Source organism: Podarcis melisellensis, assembly GCF_964234715.1.
Source record: "Podarcis melisellensis genome assembly, chromosome: 9".
Taxonomy (NCBI): Eukaryota; Metazoa; Chordata; class Lepidosauria; order Squamata; family Lacertidae; genus Podarcis; species Podarcis melisellensis.
In genome coordinates this window covers 42110170-42131643 of record NC_138541.1, presented here as the reverse complement: position 1 = coordinate 42131643, position 21474 = coordinate 42110170, and the positions used below count along the sequence as shown (strand labels likewise).

At 40.8% G+C, this 21474-nt stretch overlaps 1 long non-coding RNA gene across 1 annotated transcript; it reads right to left on the bottom strand.

The window, feature by feature from the left end:
* Positions 1 to 204: 204 nt before the first annotated feature.
* LOC309378053 lies at positions 205 to 21216 on the bottom strand. The gene is made up of 4 exons (XR_014171815.1): positions 21057 to 21216; positions 15311 to 15392; positions 4718 to 4768; positions 205 to 240 (listed from the first exon to the last, which is right to left on the bottom strand). It is a non-coding gene; the product is annotated as an uncharacterized lncRNA (long non-coding RNA).
* Positions 21217 to 21474: the final 258 nt, after the last annotated feature.

The following is a 21474-nucleotide window of genomic DNA, read 5'->3' as shown; positions in this document are numbered from 1 at the left end:
AAAAATCCTTCCAGTAGCACCTTAAAGACCAACTAAGTTAGTTCTTGGTATGAGCTTTCGTGTGCATGCACACTTCTTCAGATACACTTCTGCATGCACACGAAAGCTCATACCAAGAACTAACTTAGTTGGTCTTTAAGGTGCTACTGGAAGGAAAAAAAATTTGTTTTGACTATGGCAGACCAACACGGCTACCTATCTGTATCTGTAAATCTGTGAATAATTTATTTCTCCCACTTCCTAAAAAAAGGAGCAAAAATGTCAAAGGAATCTCAGCACAACCATCCAGCTACTTTGCCATGTTCTCCATTGACATCTTCAATATATAACAAATACGTTGCCCTTAAAGCACCAATGTTACTGTTAGTTCAAATTTACAACTCAAGGGACAACTCCACAACATTCTTTTTCAGATTACTGGATGCTGATTATTGGACCCCATCTCTTCCAGGTTCACCTATAGACATTGGGTGCTTCTGTGGATATTGTTTCCACCATGGCCTACAACCAGAACCAGCAACACCAGGGTAATGAGGACAGAGCACACTGGACCATGATCACCAGTACACTATCTTTATAGACAACTCTTCTCACGTGAAGAAAATTGCCTTAGCTTCCCAGGAAAATCTCTCAGGCATTATTGATCCTCCCTTTCTCTTTTCATTCTGCTTATTGATTTTCATTTTAAGCAGGTTGGTAGCAAGTGCTGCTTCACTCATTTCTGGCTGGTGATTAGTAATAAATATCCACACAAAGGGATATCATTATCGGATTCTGCAGGGCTGATCTGTAAACACAAAGCAGCTTATGAGAGTCAAATAAAGTAGAAGCAAAAAAGGACAGGTGGCATTGCGGCAACCAAGAAACCATTTTGCACAAAAATATTGGCATGTCAAAAGTGTGGGTTGAGGTGTTCTGTGTGGATTTCTGCATAAGGCAGTCATCTGGTTGCATTTCCATCCAATCAGTTTGCAGATCAGCTCACATTTGCCAAAGCACTGGGAAACTTCAGCCATAAATGTGGGGTAGGCTTGGCAAGTGGTGGAACCATCATATGATACTTTTAACTCTGAACATTCACCATTGTTTCTCAACACACAATTATCCTTCAGTATGAAAATACTGAGAAAAACACACATGCATGCACACCACATTCCAACAAATTTACCATAAATATGGGTTCCTTCACATGGGGCCACAATCATGGCCCTATGCTGAAGGTGCATCAGTTGAATCATGCCATAAATAATGGAAAATTTGTGGGAGTAAGTTTTCTGATTTATGGCTAGAAAATGGTTTGGTGGACTGATTCAAAACTTGGCTGTGTAAGAGAGGGATGTTTGAGGATGCTCCATGCCAACACTGGCATAGAAAGAATATTTTTGAAAATACTTATGTTAAACACATTAAAATGTTATGAAATTAAATCTATGAGATACTCTGGCATGTTGACAGCTTGGTGTGTGTTTTTCATCCATAGTTTTTTTGGGGGGTGTTTTTTTCAGAAATATTTATCAATTCATATTCTGACTTTGAGGAAACATTTGTTGCTTTAGATCCATGGAAAATTTGGTATGTACTTTTACCTATAAGACATTTTGTAGGGGCAGAGTTTGGTAATATGGTGCCCTGAATGAAAACAAAATTTGGTGCCATAGATATTTCTTATTTTCACAATAATTCATTTTGGTACAGTTTTTTAATGGATCTTCTCAGTAGGTACCCATATAAAAAGGGTTATCATCATCATCGTTATGCCCCCTTGGCATGGCACTCTAAATCTGCCCTAAATTTGGCACTACACATCTGTAGTTTAATTAAAAGGACCTGTTTGTGGCCACTGTTAGTCAACTGAGTTGCTTATGCTATTGTCAATGGTCAACCATTTCTGGCCAATACTGTATTAGCCTCTGGAGGTACAGAACCTTGCTATTTCTAGGCAAGATTCTTATAGACCAGGCCTGAGCTATGTAGAGTTTATGGTTTAGCTGGGCCAAGAGGTTAGAAGTTAGGTATAAAAGGTCATGGGGAGAAGAAATCAGAGGAGATGAGTACAAACAATTTGAGAGAAATGGGGGGCTGGATTTCTGTTGGACAGCTTTTAAAGATGCAAAAGTGCTTTTAGGGGAAACCGTTCAGGAGCATAAGGTTCATGGGACAATTGAGTGTGGCATATTATTATATAAACATCATTTTAATACTGTGGTAAGTGTAAGAAGTAACAAGTCCTGCCCTTGTTTTTGATGCAGGCCACTTTGAAGAAGAATGGAAATGGTGGGTAATAATAATAATAATAATTAATAATAATAATAATAATAATAATTTATTTATACCCCGCCCTCCCCAGCCAAGACTGGGCTCAGGGCAGCTAACAACCAATAATAAAAACAAGTTGATTAAAAAACAATTTAAAAGATTAAGGTACAACATTAAAACATTAGGGTGCAATCTCTTCATAGGAGAAGAAAGGAAAAAGAAAGAGGGAGAGACAAACTGATTCTAAGCCAAAGGCCAGGTGGAGCAACTCTGTCTTACAGTCCCTGTGGAAAGAAATCAGGTAAGAACCTCTGCAGCCTGCAAATTCCACTGTCAAGTCATGAGTGCCTCCACTATTATTTCTGGGTTGGCAATTGCATCCCAACTCTTACCCCATGGGATTAATTAACAGTTGGCTCCAAATGGAAGGCATGTGAATTTCAGAGATGGTTGGAGATGTCCCTCTTCACTTTAGTCTTTGGGAGAGGTCTGTTTAGGTCAGATCTGTTTAGGCCAGCTGTAGTTAATAGATGTTTTTGAGGGAGCAGTATAATAGGATTCAATTTTAAAATGGATTTAAATTGCATTCTATAGTTCTAATGTGCAGTTGCTTATGTCTGTAAACCTTCCTGGGATCATATCTGATGAAGGACAAGTAAATACATGAAACCTCCAGCTCCTGAGTGAAAAGAAGGACTGAAGATTATCACACATTTCATTATTCTTACCAAATACATCACACTTCTAAAGCTCACAGCCAGCACGTTAAGATTTCTTTCTATATATCTATCATGTTTAAGATGCCTATTTTACTAGTAAAATTGCACCCCCTGTACCGTCAACTGCATCAGTGCTTTTAAAAACAGGGAAAGATGATTCCCACACAAACACCTCCAACCAAGCAGCACTTGACAGTACCTGGAAAATTTGGTTCTTAACAGAAGTCTGAAGCGAACTGAAATTGCCTTAGTATATTTAAAACGAGTATGTGAAAAATCATGTCTTGCTCATGAATATTAAATTTATTCTTATTTTAATCTTCTTGATGGAGAGGGGGAAACCTTTTGCTATTAGGTTGTTAATATTCTTTCCCTTTTAAAAATCTTCCTGATGGCCATATCTGATGCATATCTTGGTGCTACTGAAAGGCATTGTTGGCTCAGCTCCCTTCTAAATTCTTCCTTCATAATTAAATTTCAGGTAATTTCTCCTCCTTTTAATTAAATGCGCACTGAATGTGTAATGAAAAGCAATGTATTTCTCTGTTGAAGGTTCTTCAGAGGGATTTCTTTCCCTCCCCCCCTTTTTTTTTTTTACAAAATGAAAATCCAATTGCTGCACCAAAGGAAAATTAACTGTAATCTTGAGCAATAAGTGCAATGACTTGGGAACAATAAACAGCAGCGCAGTGAAGTGAAAAATAGTCATGCCTAGGGACAAAGATGAATCAGGACTGATAGAAACTTTGGAGTAAGTATAGCCAAAAAAAAACTAGCACTGAAAAATATAGGCTTCCTTTCCAGGCAAAAGGCAGCAGGCATGTAGTGCTTTGTCTCAAAGTGCTCAGAGCAGAAGTGAGGCACCAGAGGACTTCAGAAACTATTATTGACAATAGTGCAGCAAATTTATTCAGAAATAAGTGTGATGAATTTATGACACTATGAAATTAGGTAAAGATTTATTTCCAGGTTCATTAGTGTTAGCCAAAAAAATTATCAGTAGATAACACATTCTAAAGTAAAGCTCATGATCAGCAATTCACTCAGCAGTTGTAACTGAGATCTGGTAAACACTACAAAACCACTGAGCCTCTTGGGCTTGCTGATCAGAAGGTTGGCGGTTCGAATCCCCAGGATGGGGTGTGCTCCCGTTGCTCTGTCCCAGCTCCTGCCAGCCTAGCAGTTCAAAATCACACCAGTGCAAGTAGATAAATAGGTACTGTTGTGGCGGGAAGGGAAACAGCATTTCCATGTGCTCTGGTTTCAGTCACAATGTTCCATTGCGCCAGAAGTGGTTTAGTCATGCTGGCCACATGACCTGGAAACCTGTCTGTGGACAAACGCCAGCTCTCTTGGCCTGAAAGAAAGATGAGCGCCTCAACCCCATTGTTGACTTTGACTGGACTTAACCATCCAGGGGTCCTTTACCTTTACCTTTTTGTAGGCATGCCATGTAGGTCTACAATCTGGAATATGTCATGCTTGGAATGAACTAGTTCATTTGAGCTAGTTAAAAAACTTCTGAACTAAGCCTGATAGTCAATACCATATTTTCCAGGAGCTAAGTTCATTTTGGGGTAGAACATTGGATGATTTCTTATTCATTTTCACAGTGAGGGAAGAGAGGGGCAGTCAGACGGGGCAGAAATTGATCTTCTCAGACTGGAGGAGCAACAGGGAAGAGTAGGGCCAGGGCCTACAGCCTCAAAGCTAGAACCAACCAAGCCTATGTCCTCACTTACCAGAGATGTAAGTCAAATGCAGCCAACCCAAATTCCTAGTGGAATTGTTTTCTCCTTTAAGCAGTGAAAGAGAGGAAATATCAGAAGCATGAAAATCAGTCAACATGGAATGAGCAGAACTTGGCCATGGATGAGGTGAATCCTTTGCACCTCAAAAAATGGGGTGAGGAAGCTGTGGTGCTCCAGATGCTATTGGAGGAAGATAGGATTCAAGATAACAGGTTGGAGAACTGGTTCCAAACTAACAAAATTAATTTGAATAGGGTCAAATTAAAGGTTCTATACTTAGACAGGAAGAACCAGATGCACAAATATATAATGGTGAACACCTAGCTTACTAGCTGTACAAGTTAAAATAATCCAGTGGTCTTGGTGGACCGTAAGCTTAACATGAGTCAGCAGTGTGATGCAGCAGCAGAAAAGGCTGCATCAACAGAAGTATAGTGTCTAGATCAAGGGAAGTAATAGTACCACTCTAGTCTGCCTTGGTCGGACCACACCTGGAATACTGTGTCCAGTTCTGGGTGCCACCATTTAAGAAGAATTTTGACAAGCTGCAACATGTGCAAAGAGGACAACCAAGATAACCAAGGATCTGTAAACTGAGCCTTATGAGGAACAGTTGAAGGGACTGGGTGGGTTTAGACTGAGAGGAGATATGATAGCCATCTTCAAATATCTCAAGGGCTGTTACATGGAAGAGGGAACAAGCTTGTTTTTTTCTGCCCAGGAAGGGAGGACTTGAACCAATGGCTTCAAGTTACCAGAAAGGAGATTCCAACTAAACATCAAAAAGAACTTTCTGTCAGTAAGAGCTGTTCAACAGCGTAACAGTCTCCCTCAGGAGGTTGTGGGCTCTCCTTCCTTGGAGGTGTAGTAGTAATAGTAGTAGTATTCCCCTCCCATCTGACTGCATTTCCCAGCCACTCTGGGCGACTTAAGCACATATAAAAACATAGCAAAAAATCAAGCCATCTGTCATGGATGCTTTAGCTGAGATTCCTGCATTGCAGGGGGGTGGACTAGATGGCCCTTGGAGTACCTTCCAACTGTACAATTCTATAATTCTACGATTTGGAGAGCCTTATATAGGTTTCTCGTTCCTGCCCCTGAGAGACAAATTCATGCAAAATCCAAATGGGATGGCATTGTATGCAATCTTCATGATGGTGTGTGGGTGGCAATGAAGTTTTTTTTAAACACACACACACACAAAACCCAGTGATTCATTCAGGGATTGTGTGAATTGGTTCTTACCCAGTTTGATTTACTGACATTAGAGTCTGATAGTACTCAGAGATCAGGATTCGGCACTTATCTTCACTGCATGGTTTAGATAGAAAACAACACTGGCCTCATTTCCACATCTGTTTATATGAGTAACGATGGCCTTGACCTGGCTGGCTCACAGGACCATTTTGAAAATTAACACGATACTGATGGCAGCACATTATTAGCGTCAGCTTCAAATGATGAATATTCATATGGGTTGCATAATTTTCTGGAACATTTGTCCTGCCACATTTCTCCAGCTTTCTATATTTCCATTGCTCTAAGTCTTCATTCCAGTAAATGTGAAAACTTTCCAAAAATAATTTTAACAGCTTTAAACCCCTGTTGATTTGCTAATCTCCAAATTTGAGTTTTTAAGTTCGCTCTAGTCTCATTTCAATTAAACTTCTCCTTTAAGCCAGAGACCTAACATTTTTGGGTCAGTGATTCATTTCATGATTACTGGTTTTCATGAACAGATGGAAATTATACTTTGTTTTCCAAGGATTACCTTGGAAAACAATCTGTTGTTTGTGTTTTCATGTCCATTTCACTAGTGATCATTTATCTGCTTTCAACGCAGTTCCATCCATGCATGTTCAACCTAACATCCATTCTTGTTTCATTCAATATTAGGTTGATTCCAAATAACTACAGGAACATATATTTATTTTAACAAGATCTTTCCCCTATACATTCATATATTCCACCCCCTGACACTTGCATGTAAAACAGAATTAAGGGGCAAGGAGTTGGTTTGTTTTCCCATTGCTGATCATTCTAACAGGATAATTTCTGTCATAAATTTTGAAGTTTCCTAATGATTCCCTGCTAACTGTACAGCAATCTCAGTGAAAGACTGATAGCTTATCTGCAGATACATGGCATTAGGAAGCCATCAGAAATCATATCAGTGTGTGTGGCACTAACAAACCGATAAATTTCATCTCTCTCTCTCTTTCTGTATCATCTTTCATATAGGAGGAATGTAAGATGTGATTATTCTACATTCCTGGCTAGCCTCTTACTTCATAATACAAGTGTCTGTACAGGCAAAGAGAGAACATAAAATAATTGGAGAACTTTATCTCCTGCTGTCCTAGCAGGTAATAACTATTCCTTGCCCTACCCTCCACCATTTCCTAGGCATGCAATTAGGAGACAGTAAGACCAATATAAAGCATCAGCACAGTATTTACCGGTAGTTATTTTGCAACTAAGTTTTTTGTTCATTTTAGATATGATTTGCAATCTACAGGGGAGAAATGTGTTGATTATGTAGCCAAGACAGCATCACTTATGCACAAGAGAGGTATCACCAGACTCAGGGAAATGTCAAGGTTTTTTGAAGTACAACGAAAGCCTCATGGGGAAAAACCCACTTTCCAAGATCAGCCCATTGAGGATTGAGCAAGCTCAGTGGCCAGGAAGGATGGAAGAGTGGATGAAATGGAGTATTTTTGGCAGGTGGGGAGGACAAATGAAACAAGCTTAGATTTTAAAAGGGTAGAATGAAGGATCCTTTGGCTTGGGCTCTCTTAACTCCCAAGCATAACTGACATCAATCAAAAGAGAAACTCATAACTAGCAAAAGGAATAACTATTGAAGAAGGGGGAGGATCCACAAAAAAAGCTATGAAACAGCCATATGGATTTTCCATATGGATTTTAAAATTGCAGAGAAGTGGTGTAAGGGAAGAGTAGCAATAAATAATTTTGGCTTCTATATAGATGGCAATTTTCTGTTTGACATGTTAACACCTGTCGCAGTAGACAGCCTAACATCACAAAGTTTCATTTTGAAACAATGCAGGAACTAAATATGCTTGGCTTTGACTGCAGGCAGTGCATATCCCCCCACCCTTCCAACTCTTAGTAGGCTTTTCTGTTGTACAATAGCTACATTTTGACAATGAATATTATAAAAAATAAAAATTCACTGGTTTCTTTCATTAGAACTGAACACTTACAGTCAATGCCGTATTCCTGCTTTAATGGGGAATAGCAGTATAGTTTGCAAGAAGGGAAATGCTAGCAACAGACAAACACACACACACTTTTTCCTGATGCTTTCTTTCACTTGACCCTTGAACTGCTGGAAATATTCAGTGTGATCCATTATCTTACTGGCCATTCTGAAGCTTTCTGCCACTGTCAAGCTGGTTGAACACAGCTTTGATCTGGCTCACCGTATTCTCAGACTCTTCACATCAAACATATTACAAGCTCGCCAAACCCAGCAGGCTTTGATGCTGTGCATTTCTCAAGCAGCAGCCAAATTGTAAGGTGCTTCTGAAAAGCAGGAGGTTTTGGAACTATTTATGATACAGCATGTGAAGCGATACTGGCCAAAGGGGAAGGAAGCGAGAGCCTACTAGCTACGCAAAAGCCCTTGGGCATGCCTAAATTTGCTCTCTCCCGACCAAGGAACTCCTACACAAAAAAAAAGACAGAATATTTAGCTTCAGGGCAGGATCTCCGCCACACACATCAACTCTCCTCAGCTTAACACTCTTAACCCTGGCCACAGTCTGCCGCAAACCAAAATCAGGAGCGAAAGAGATACAGTCCACAACGGTGCCTTTAAAACTGGCGAGTTTGTAGGAAACCAGCCTGTAAAGCCAGCATGTTAGAAAGAAGCAGGCTAGACACAAATGCCATATATAATCCAAGTGAAATGCGAGCAGATGGGAAATGATCAGGCAAGGGAAATGTAGCTCTAGGGAGGGCACAGCAGGTGGAAAAGCTTCAGACTTCGTCTCTTTTTTACTTAATTAATTTAAGCTTTTTATTTAATTCATGAATAACTATTTAATAAACAGGATATGGTGACAGTTCTACCTCAGGTGCAATGCCTGCATGCAGAAATATCACTGCAGGACTCACTTCTGGTGCGTTTCCTTCATCAAATGTGCAGGAGGGGGATGTACCCATGCAGGAATGAGAAGCCTGTGCAGGCCTCCCACATCCCCACCCAGCTCTTCAAGAAAATTATCATTAATACTCTGAGAATCATTAAATTCCATCTTGCAGGGAAGCAGAGCTGGATGGGAACATGGGAGGTGTGATTAAACAAAATGCTATGTATTAGACAAAAACACATTAAAATGTGTATATTAGGGGAGAGACACACTAAAATTCTGATGAATTTTCATGAACATATTACCGGTATTTCCAAAGAATAATTTGGAAACAGATGCAGAAATGTGGCAAACTGAACTAGACTATAAAAATGAGATGGTGAGAGAAATCAAAATTTACACACTTATCCGTTGCTAAAAGGAAATCTACCCTCCGGCCCTTTAATGCAAATGCTATCCACGTCTTTTAGGCCGTGTTCTACCAGTCTCCATATTGCTTTGCTTTGTCTTGTAGATCTTCTAAGTTCTTGTTCATGTTTGTGTCTTTCTGATGTTTGCTCCAGATCACCATCATATCAACCCTTTGTAGAGATACTACTTTCTGTGCAGACTGTCACGTGCTGGGTTAGAGCTCCTTAGTGTTGCATGCTCCAACTTGAAGATGCTGTGCTTTCCTTTTCTATTATTGGCCATCCAAAAGTGACACTAAAAAGGACTGCAAAGCCTCTTTCTTAATAACTTTTACAGTCTGAGTTCATGCTGAGCCATCATAAATGTGCACCTGCTCATTTGCCTGTGAGGGTTTTCACATTCTGTGAGCCAATGGCATGCTATTATTTAATATTTATATTTCATACTGCCTTATGTACTTCAGACTAGCCTACTTCTGGCACCATGTGTTATTCCTAGTGTTATGAAGCAATGCTGGAAACTGTTGTATGTTAATAGCAAACACTGTGTTGTGGCTTTGCAGAAGAGCATTCCCTATTATGATGTTGAAGAAATCTGCTTGGAAGAAGCCTTATTGAGTTAAATCGAGCTTGCTCCTAGGTAAAAAGGTATAGGATTGCAGTTTTAGATAACACTCCAGCTTGTTCTCTTCCACTCCCTCTGTCTGCTACTGCCATTATCCTTTCAGTCATTTCTAATATATTTGCATTTGACTGTCCCCTTCTCTCACCACACACAGATGGATACATGAGACCAAACTCAGTTATAGCTGTTAAGACTATGAACTGAAGCCCTCCAGGTGTACCTGGAGAGCGACACTTTTAACTTTTGCAATTCTTTTCAGTGAGGGGTCTTGGCATACTTTTTTGGGTTTGAAGTATTCAAATCTGCTATTATTTTGTGGTTGGACAACACTTAGCTTGATAAATCCACATTTGATTTAAAAGCACATAAACTCTTCTTGGAAAACAAAAGAATTTTAAGTTTGCCTTCTGAAAATGTCAGATAATGCTATAAAAATTGTTTCTCTGCATAAAATACATCCTACCAAGCATATAACCTTACCCTGGAATCAAAAAGCAACAAAAAGTAATGACATCTGTTAATAAGAAATTTAAACAACAAGTTTGCTTTGTTTCTTTCTTGGACCTCATTTGCCAACTTTCTTCTTGGCCTCTGATGTGGCCCTAATATTTCTCATGCGTATACACCCTACCTGCTGCCTCTGTGACTTATTTCACACACCTCTCTATAGCCTGAGCATGGCAGGGCCACTGTGACTATTGCATTGGCTCATCAATTAATTTCTTTACTTCTGCTGAAGTACGTTTACATGTCAAAGAAGGTTCATATACCCCATCTGACCTGTCTATCAGCTCCAACAGGAACAAAGCCCTGGGGTTGATGGAATGTGTTTTCCTCAGTCATACAGGAAAATCTCCTAGTGTCTCATCATCTCCACCCCTCAAGTCAATGTTCTTTTGGATACCAGCTCTCCTCTCATCACTGTCATCTGAACACAAGAGTGTTTTGCTTTGCAGGGGTAGTGCAGACAAACAATGGATTCCACTATCATTCTTACGATGTTGAGGGTTTTGCCTTTAAGTCAATGTTTTGAAACTTATATGTGACAAAGCCTGTTTGCTGTTGTTAACCACCTGGAATGGCTCACTAGAACAATTTCAAGAAGAGGTAGATATGTGTGAAGTTTTCTTGTCCTTGTGGCCTGTGTGATCTGATATATGTATGCTTGAATAGTAGACAAGAACCTTTATGGCATTGTCACTTAGTGACGTAAGAGGCTCTTCAATTGAGAGTTTGGCGAATGAAGTATCAATCTCAAGATCTGCAGATCTAGTATCTTGCCAATGTTACTTGTTCTGTGATCAAGTGTCACTGAGGTAACACTTTTGGCATGGAGGACGCCAGATCAGCTTACAACCAAACTTGACCTCTGCCCAGAGGCATAGGAAGGTCAGGTGGTATCCAGTGTGGAAAATTTATTGTCAGCCCCCTCCCCATTGATTTTTTTTAAAATGCCTGCTCCAAAGGTCTTATCTTACTAAACTAGGGATTACATAGCTATATCTGAAATTTCATGCATATCAGTTAATATCTTGACCCTACTCCACTGAATTGAAATTTTAGCCTTCACGACATAGGAAAACGGCCAAGTAAACAGCTATTTTTGTGGAGGAGGGTCAAGATATTAACTTATATGCATGAAATTTCATATATAGCTATATAATCCCTAGTGTAGTAAAATAAGACCTTTGGAGCAGGCATTTTTTTAAAAAAAGTTTTTTTATGAATCGCCCTAGTGGGGCAGTAATTGTTCCTTGATAATTTGTCACCCCCCTCCATGATGGCACCTGGGGAGAACCGCACCCTGCCCCCCCCTTTCCTATACCCCTGCCTCTACCTAATGCATGGTACCAGCCTCCCAGCCAGTGTTAACATTCCTAGAATCACTTCCAATGGCCTGTTGGCTCTTATCAATGCCTTTCTTCTTCATGAAATCTACAAGATTATTAGCAATAACTTCAGCAGGTTTTTCTTTCTTTGAGCCTTTCTCTTAAGTGGTAAAGATATCTTCCACATGCCTCACTGCACACAGAATAATGCTGTTCTGTGGTGATGCTGGGTAACTGCTTATTGAACTGTCTGCTCTCAGCATAACTTGAGTTGTATCTTCATGGTCGTAAAAGAAGATGCAGTTGATTCAACCCTTCTGACAAAGATCATCAAATTCCTGATCCAGGGATTTCATAACTTTTTCTTGGATCTCCTCTTGTCTCTTGTCTCCTTCATGATCAGGCCAGCACCCATAAAAGGGGTAGTGACAGCAGCTGTGGCATGCAGGCCAGAACCCATCTGATGCTCTGCATAGTGATATTATGTATTTCTAATGTGATGTACTCATTTCTTTTTATTATGAATGGAAAATGTACTTGCTTTACCTTATATCAATTCACAACTTCCATCATTTCCATTTGGGCATTAGCCATTTGCTTTTCATTTTAATCAGCAGAGAAAATTATTTCATCTGATATTATTGAAGCATTCTGCTTACTTCTCTGCTTATATTCAACAAGCCTTCTTTTCCACTTTTTGTTATGCTCCAGCATATTACTTGGTAAATGTTTTTAATGACCTTTATGCAATTTTGCACACATATTTTTCACAAAAATTTAATAAGACAAGTTTAAAATTGAGAGTTAATAGAAATTACACAAAAATGTAAAAAAAAGAAAAAAGGCTTGCCTCTCAGTGTTAATTTTTGGAGGTTCACACCCAGCCTCAGTAATCAAGTTTCTTGATGGGAGGTGGGGCCAGCCCCATTTATAAATAGGGGGTGGAGCCAACAATAGCCAGGCAGTTGGCTCTGGAGAGTCACACCCCCTAGCCTCCCTTTGTTTAATGTTTCTTGTTTGCAGGTTAACTTTTTCTTCCTGTTTAGTGGGCGCTGCTATGGTCTTTGACTGGTTGCTGTTGAAGGACCAGGAAGAAATTTTCCTGCATTGGCATGTTTTGTCTTCCCCATAGCAATTCGTCACAACTTTGGGGGTTATGACCTTGGGTGGAATCCTTTAATCTTTCCCTCCCTATATGGTGTGTGGGGGGACGCTGTGGCGCTGTGGTCTAAACCACAGAGTCTAGGGCTTGCTGATCAGAAGGATGGTGGTTCGAATCCCTGCGACGGGGTGAGCTCCTGTGGCTCGGTCCCAGCTCCTGCCAACCTAGCAGTTCGAAAGCACGTCAAAGTGCAAGTAGATAAATAGGTACTGCTCCAGTGGGAAGGTAAACGGCATTTCCGTGCGCTGTTCTGGTTCACCAGAAGCGGCTTAGTCATGCTGGCCACATGACCCGGAAGCTGTCTGTGGACAAACGCTGGCTCCCTTGGCCTAGAGAGTGAGATGAGTGCCGCAACCCCAGAGACGTCTGAACCTAATGGTCAGGGGTACCTTTACCTTTATGGTGTGTGTGTGTGTGTGTGAAGTGGTGACTAACGCCCCTGCATCTTTATTCCTTCCTTATGATCACTGGGGGCTGGGGCTGTCACCGCCTCATAATAATAATAATAATTTATAATAATAATAATAATAATAATAATAATAATAATAATTTATTTATACCCCGCCCATCTGGCTGGGCCTCCCCAGCCACTCTGGGCGGCTTCCATAAAAACAAAAAATACAGTAAAATCACACGTTAAAAACTTCCCTGAACAGGGCTGCCTTAAGATGTCTTCTGAATGTCAGGTAGTTGTTTATTGCTTTGACATCTGCTGGAAGGGCGTTCCACAGGGTGGGTGCCACTACCGAGAAGGCCCTCTGCCTGGTTCCCTGTAGCTTTGCTTCTCGCAATGAGGGAACTGCCAGAAAGCCCTCGGCGCTGGACCTCAGCGTCCGGGCAGAATGATGGGGGTGGAGACGCTCCTTCAGGTATACTGGACCGAGGCCGTTTAGGGCTTTAAAGGTCAGCACCAACACTTTGAATTGTGCTCGGAAACATACTGGGAGCCAATGTAGGTCTTTCAAGACCGGTGTTATATGGTCTCGGCGGCCGCTCCCAGTCACCAGTCTAGCTGCCGCATTCTGGATTAGTTGTAGTTTCCGAGTCACCTTCAAAGGTAGCCCCACGTAGAGTGCATTGCAGTAGTCCAAGCGGGAGATAACCAGAGCATGCACCACTCTGGCGAGACAGTCCGCAGGCAGATAGGGTCTCAGCCTACGTACCAGATGGAGCTGGTAAACAGCTGCCCTGGACACAGATTTGACCTGTGCCTCCATGGACAGCTGTGAGTCCAAAATGACTCCCAGGCTGCGCACCTGGTCCTTCAGGGGCACAGTTACCCCATTCAGGACCAGGGAATCCTCCACACCTGCCCGCCTCCTGTCCCCCAGAAACAGTACTTCTGTCTTGTCAGGATTCAACCTCAATCTGTTAGCCGCCATCCATCCTCCAACCGCCTCCAGACACTCACACAGGACCTTCACTGCCCTCACTGGTTCTGATTTAAAAGAGAGGTAGAGCTGGGTATCATCTGCATACTGATGAACACCCAGCCCAAACCTCCTGATGATCTCTCCCAGTGGCTGCATGTAGATGTTGAAAAGCATGGGGGAGAGGACAGAACCCTGAGGCACCCCACAAGTGAGAGCCCAGGGGTCTGAACACTCATCCCCCACCACCACTTTCTGAACACGGCCCAGGAGGAAGGAGCGGAACCACTGTAGGACAGTGCCCCCAGCTCCCAGCCCCTCAAGACGGTCCAGAAGGATGTTATGGTCGATGGTATCAAACGCCGCTGAGAGATCCAGCAGAACTAGGAAACAGCTCTCACCTTTGTCCCTAGCCCGCCGGAGATCATCAACCAGTGCGACCAAGGCAGTTTCAGTCCCATGATGAGGCCTGAATCCCAACTGGAAGGGATCCAAATGGTCCGCTTCTTCCAGGCGTGCCTGGAGTTGTTCAGCAACCGCTCGCTCTATCACCTTGCCCAAGAATGGAAGATTTGAGACTGGGCAATAGTTGGCCATTGTGGCCGCATCTAAAGATGGTTTTTTAAGAAGCGGTTTAATAACCGCCTCTTTCAGTGGGTCTGGGAAGGCTCCCTCACGGAGGGAAGCATTCACCACCCCACGAAGCCCATCACCCAGTCCTTCCCGGCTAGCTTGTATAAGCCAGGATGGGCAAGGATCCAGGAGACAGGTGGTTGGTTTCACTCGTCCAAGCAGCCTGTCCACATCCTCGGAGGTAACAGATTGGAATTGATCCCACTCAACTTGACTAGACAGAACTCTAGCACTCTCCCGCCCTGGCCCTGCTCCCACGGTGGAGTCTACTTCTTCCCGAATCTGAGCGATTTTATCTGCAAAAAACACACAATAACAATTCTAATACTAATATGATGATAAATATATTGTGTGGTTTTTTAAAAAAAGTTTTAATGCTTTTAATTGTCTTTTAATTGCTATTTTTCTTGGAAAAAAAGAGGTGCCGGGACTCACCATGAACACCTCCCTTGTTCCCTTAGAATGGCAGTGGTACCCATCTGAGAGGTGCAGAAACTGAGTTGTGGCGAGTTCCTGCTTTTAAAAAAAGCCCTGTAATTGCCACACTTTTTTAACAACAACAAAAGAGGTGCTGGTTCTATGTACCCTTGATTACCTCCTGGAAAAAGCACTGCTTTTATCTATAATTATGTTTGTACATTGTTTGGAGAGCTTTCTGATCATTTCCTAAATCATCATCATCATCTCTTCCTGCTTTTCTACTAAATGTACTTAGAGCAGCAAACAATAATAAACCCAAACAGTATACTAAGTAAACCATGCAAAATCATGATAGCAAAGCAAGTGCAAAATAAGATAATTATGTTTTGCAGTAGTCACTGTTGGAAGCCTCATGTATGCAGTCTGTAAAACTTAACCGTTTCAGAATTTAGACGGATTGAAAATGGCTGGTGTTGGGAAAATTGTTCCCCCTTGTTGTTTTCTTTTTCAGTATTAAAAAGAGAGAGAAAGAGCTCTCTGCCGTCCAAAGCAATGGAACCTGCACATTTTCCCCCCTTTGTTCTTTCAATAAATTATTAGGCAATTTAAACCAGATAGTGTTCTGGTGCTGCTGAGAATTGCATGTCAAGGCATGTGGTAACTTCTACTTCTTGGTTTTCATCCCTGTAATGATTTTGAAGAACAACACTAGTAAACAAAGCCCTACAGGTAGGAAAATAGGCTTTCTTAGGGTTTGTTGTATTCATGCTGCTCAGTGTGCATTGAAAATCCAATTCAGTGTGTGCTGCAAAAAATGTGCTATGAAGGGTAGTTGGTTTTGTAAAAATGGAAGGTTTCTAAATAAGACGTTTACCCACACAATGTTCTCTGCTATTTTAATGGACAAAGTTTAATGAATAGGCATCTTGGAAATGGACAATGATCTTTCTCAAAAAGCACATCTTTCTCCTAGGTGGCTGACCTACAATTTCTTTTATACAATGCAGACTTTATGCAATGCCATTTCAGGAAGGTGGGGAATATTGCTTCTCCCTCCTCATGTTTCTGACCAAATGCAATTATTGTCCAGGGGCACCTATAATTCTGGCCAACTGACAGCTTATACACATACTGAATAACTACTATTACAAACTAATTGTCCTATAGACTAGGACTACGACCCTTCCTTATGTGGGCACAATATCCATGCATGGAAGGATTCCCCATAGGACTTTCTCCCCCACCCACCAACTCCTACCCTTGCTCTGTAAACATACAATGTTCCAGGATAAACTAGGAAATGGGAGCTCTGCATCTTCCATCCCATTCTTTGCTCAGTCAAGCTCTAGAGTAAAGCATAACTTAACCAAGAGGAGAATGAGGGTTAGGTCAGCTTTGTATGGCTCTCCTATTCCCTACACAGCCCTAATGAACTGGTTGTGTGTTCCTGAATGTGTGGAGTAAAAAATAACTAAATCTGTTTATCCCTCAGCAGATTTCTCTGCATGCTGGAACAGCAGCACACGGAAGATAGTTTGGTAGTTCTGTAAACCAAAGACAGAAATCCCTTTGTTGAATTGATTCTATGTGACTATGATAGCATTGCTAGAGTCATTATGAAGTATAAAAGCTACAGCAAATTCTCTTAAAAATTTTTTTTGCTGCTTAAATCTGAACATATTCCCAGGTGGGCCTTTTAGCATTTCTTCAAATTACATCTTTTTCCATGAAATGGTACCCCTCATGATAATGAATGAAAACCTGAGTTTTATTTGGTTTCTTTAATAAAAGGAAATTCAGAGTAAAAATTGAGAGATCTTTTCCATGTAGAAAGTGAAATGTGAAAAAGCAGGAGAGTTCTGTTCCTTGACTTCCAACTATTAATGAGGGCAGTGTTGATCAATACACAAATATTATACTAGTATTTGAATATTTGTCCCTTCTCTCTTGGTACTCTTCTGAAATCCTATGCAGAATTAAATGGGGCTGCATTTAATACTTACTTTTGAGTAAGCATGCATAGGATCACATTGTTAATTGCTTGAACTCCATATTGTTTTGAAGATTTGGAGTGTTCCTAATTACTAATTTAGGCAGTATTCTAAGCAGGAGGGAAATGGTGATATGTTATGCCTAACAGGGCTTGAAAAAGAAATGACTACTTCAGTTGGTTCACAAATTTTCAAGGTTATATCCTTTGAGTAAATGATGCATGTGGTCTTGTGAGATCTCTTACATTATAGAGAATAGCTTTTCTGAATTCATCCGCCTCATTGTGAAGCTCTCTAAAGACCCCTTTCCATGTTAGAATGGTCAGTAACAGAAGTGAGTTGACAAGTTACTCCCCTGACTGAAATTATAATGTGGAAAGGGATTATATGTATATATGCCTACTGGGAGCTCAGGCACAGGCCTGCCAAGCTGCTCTCTAAGTCCCAGTTGAGGAAACTTGAGACTTCGTGTGATGCATTTGTATTTGTATTTTGTGAATGCATGGGGCAGGTCTCATCTTTAGCCAAGAAAGCAACATAATCCATAAGTCCACTAATGTTGTCCACAATTTAGACCTGCTGGGCAGAGATAGGATTGCTCCAAAGTCTTCTTGCATCAAATATGTGTCAGTGAATGGATTCTATGCTGGCATAGCGCCCACTGTTGTGTGCCAGCAGCATCTACCTCCGTTGGGACCATTATACTAGAAAAATGCTGTCAGTGCAATGGGGAAGTGGGTGGAGTTCGGATTGTGACAGGGAGGAATTCTGCCGTTCATCATGTAACAATCTCAGGGCAGATCATGGCGTTCATAGTAGCATGGAAATCATAACTATATTGTATCACCTTGGCTGTGAGTCCTGGGAGATCTGCACTCTGGCTTGTAGGTCTTTTCCCACTTGGTCTCAAAGGGTGAGGCCCTGACTGACTCTGGCTACAAAAGCCAAGGTTGCTGAATAAAATATTGGGCTGGCGTATTGAGATTTCCATATAAAACCAAGGTAGCTAACCTTTAATCAGAATACAATTAATACAAAAGCTGTGTGCGCACTTTGGAATGCCTGGTGGGATGCAAACATTTCAAACTGGTGATGAAAGTCAGGTAATACTGATATCAGGTAAAACTCAGGGGGAAGAGTGATCCACATCTGTGGTTCAACCACCAAGAAGGCCCTGTCACATATTCCTGGTATGTCAGGCTTTATTTGGTGCCAATGCAACCAGAAGGGTCTTCCTGGAAGACCTTTAATCATGGGAGAGACATTCCTCCAGGTAACTAGGTCCTGAAACTTAATCAGGGGTCTTGATTCCACTCCCACTTACAATGATGGTGCAATGTGAAACCTGAAAAAAAGAGGAAGCATACATAAAAATATGCCCACGGAAGTTAATGGACAGCCCAGAATGCCTGAAAACAAGCAGCTTTTTGATGGGGATTTGGTGATAGATTGACAAACTGCATATAGTCAGGAAGGACCAAATGAAACGAAGAGCTGATTAATAACACTTGTCCTCCTACATGTTTTATAGGTACACTAAAGATGACATTCCACTCTGCCTGTTGTTCCTCTCATATTTCTTTGCAGGATATTCATCTTGGAGCTAAATAACCAATAACTTCAGGAAGATCTCACACAGCCGCTGCCAGTGTAAGTATTGCTCCAATGAAAACATCATCTCCCCAAATCAGTAGATAATGTACTTCCAAATAGAGATACCAGGGAGGTTGCAATTTGAAGAATACAGAACTAGCCTGGAATTAATTATAACTGGGGGGAAAGAGGAAAAATTCACTGAGCAATTGCATTTACCAGCTGGGATTCTGAGTAGTAGGCAAAACTAGTTAGATGAATGAATAGTCTGATGTGGTATACGGCAGCTACTTATTTACATTCCAGTACTGTACTGAATAAACATTATCCAGTTTTCAATAAATATATGTTCCTGTTGTTATCTATAACTTATTCTAACATAATTTTACTATTTCTGCTCTCTGCATTTTTAAAAAGACATTCATTAAAACAGTTTCAGCATTATCCTTCCACTTATCTGCTATATGCAGTGCATTGATCTGAAACAAATTATTCATTATATGTTTCAGTTCGGCCCTCCAGATAATACAAATGTAAGACCACCAGATCCCTTGGCAAATCATATCCCAATATTTCCCTGATTTGTTTTGTAACTTTCCCCCAGAATGTTTGGTGTTTTTAAAAAAATATTTGTTGCAATTCCATCATATATGCATAAAAGCTGTTGGTCTTATAATTCACATTTCCAGGGTTTTTCCATTGTTGAAATTAGGTTTCTGTTGTTGAAATTACATAGTGTTAAGTGCTGCTGAAACATATTTGAGAGACATATTCCTTCAGGATTATGCCTATCAGTTTATAGGATATATTATACCAAATCAATTCTCATGCATCTTGCAGTGCAGCAAAACTCCAAGCCTTCCTCCCATTTAGTTTGATATGGGCAAGTTGCCAGGAAATCCTGCCATTATTTCCTTATTCGATACCTTAATAGATTGTTTAATATTGTTTGTGGCCCAAGTTTCTCAAACTTTGATCTCGCCCTGACATGTTGCATGATTAATGTGATAACTATACGTCTTTCACAATATTGACGGAAAGGCAGTCTTTTCATTTTTATATTGATTGCCACTTCTTGAAACGAAAGTATCTGATCATTACATATCTTGGTGATATTATGGGTGAAATTAAAAGGCCCTCCAATGAAACAGAAACTGTTTGTGGAATGGACTGAGGTTCCCTCTGCAGCCCCCCCCCCCCGTCCTCCACATGCCGCCCCCTAATCTGCTGAGGTGGTTGCCCCTCTCCCAGCAGATTTTGGAGTTTGTGCAAGGGCTACTGGAGAAGAAAGGAAAGAGAAATTCTCTTGCAAAAGTGAAAATGTTTTCTGGATTTATCGAGACCTACATTCTTCTATTTATGAAATATTCATGTTAAAGATTAGAAGTAGAGGCTCAGTTTTGATCTGCGCATATCCCAGCTTTCATTGTTAACTTTCTTCCATTTTCTAACAACAAAACATGGAGTTGGATCTGTGGGAAGAGTTCCTCTCATATTAAGGGCATTTCTGGCTTCTACTAATGGAAGTTCTGTCTCTTTCAGCCTGATACCCCTCCCCACCAAATGCTCCAGATGGTTGGGGACTGCAACGCAATACATAGGGGAGTTCTTACATTTGCTTACTCTAATACCTAGCTTTATCAAAATAGGCTATTAGGTTTCTCTAATTTAATTGTAACGTGCAAACAAAGCATCCTACATAAATATTCCTTAGCATATTGACTACATTCTGATTTTCTAAATATACACACATTTAAAAGGCTAACTCCAGGCAAATTGTAGCCATGAAATGATGGTGGTGATGACTGATTATTTTATGATCAGGACAAAATGCAGAGATTATCTTTTTGACCTCACCACAGATACCTATTGGATATCTTACCCTTTCTTGAAGACAAATTTACTTCTGCTGTGCCTGTCACCAAAACAGACAGGAATCATAATACTTAAAGCACCTGCAACTGATATCACAATAATGTGTTTGTCATTTGGATACACTCAATCAACACTACTTTTCATCATCTGACGAAAAGGATTGCTGTTTATGACTTCCTAAAAATGAAATTATTAGCCTCTAGCTTTGAATGTTCCAACATAGATGCTACTAGGCAAATAGTCCCCAGAAGCATTTGGAGAGGAACATTTCTAACTTTTTTATAACATCATATTTTACCTTTATGATTTGCTGCTTTGCAGGTTGATCGTTGAGGGTTTATTTTATTTTACTTTATTCCTGCACAAGGAGAAAGTTTGAAGCATTGTCTGTGCTAGCCATCACCAATGTGGTACCTTCCAGATGTTTTGGCCTATAACCCCTGACAGCCTCAGCTTCCCAGCTGTGGAAGTTGTAATCCCAGACATCTGCAGGGCACCAGGTTGCTGAAGGCTGGTCTTCTTACATCAGAGTGAGGTAATAAAATGCTGATTGGCAAAATGGACTGTACCACTTCAGACTGCATGTAGGGGATACATTTTTTTTTTTAAAAAGAGTTGTTTTAAAAAGAGTTTGACTGCATAACACTTCCCCGCACTTAAAAATCTAGCTTGGCTAGTTTTCTACTTATCAATATTTCTGTTTTGTTTTAAAGGAA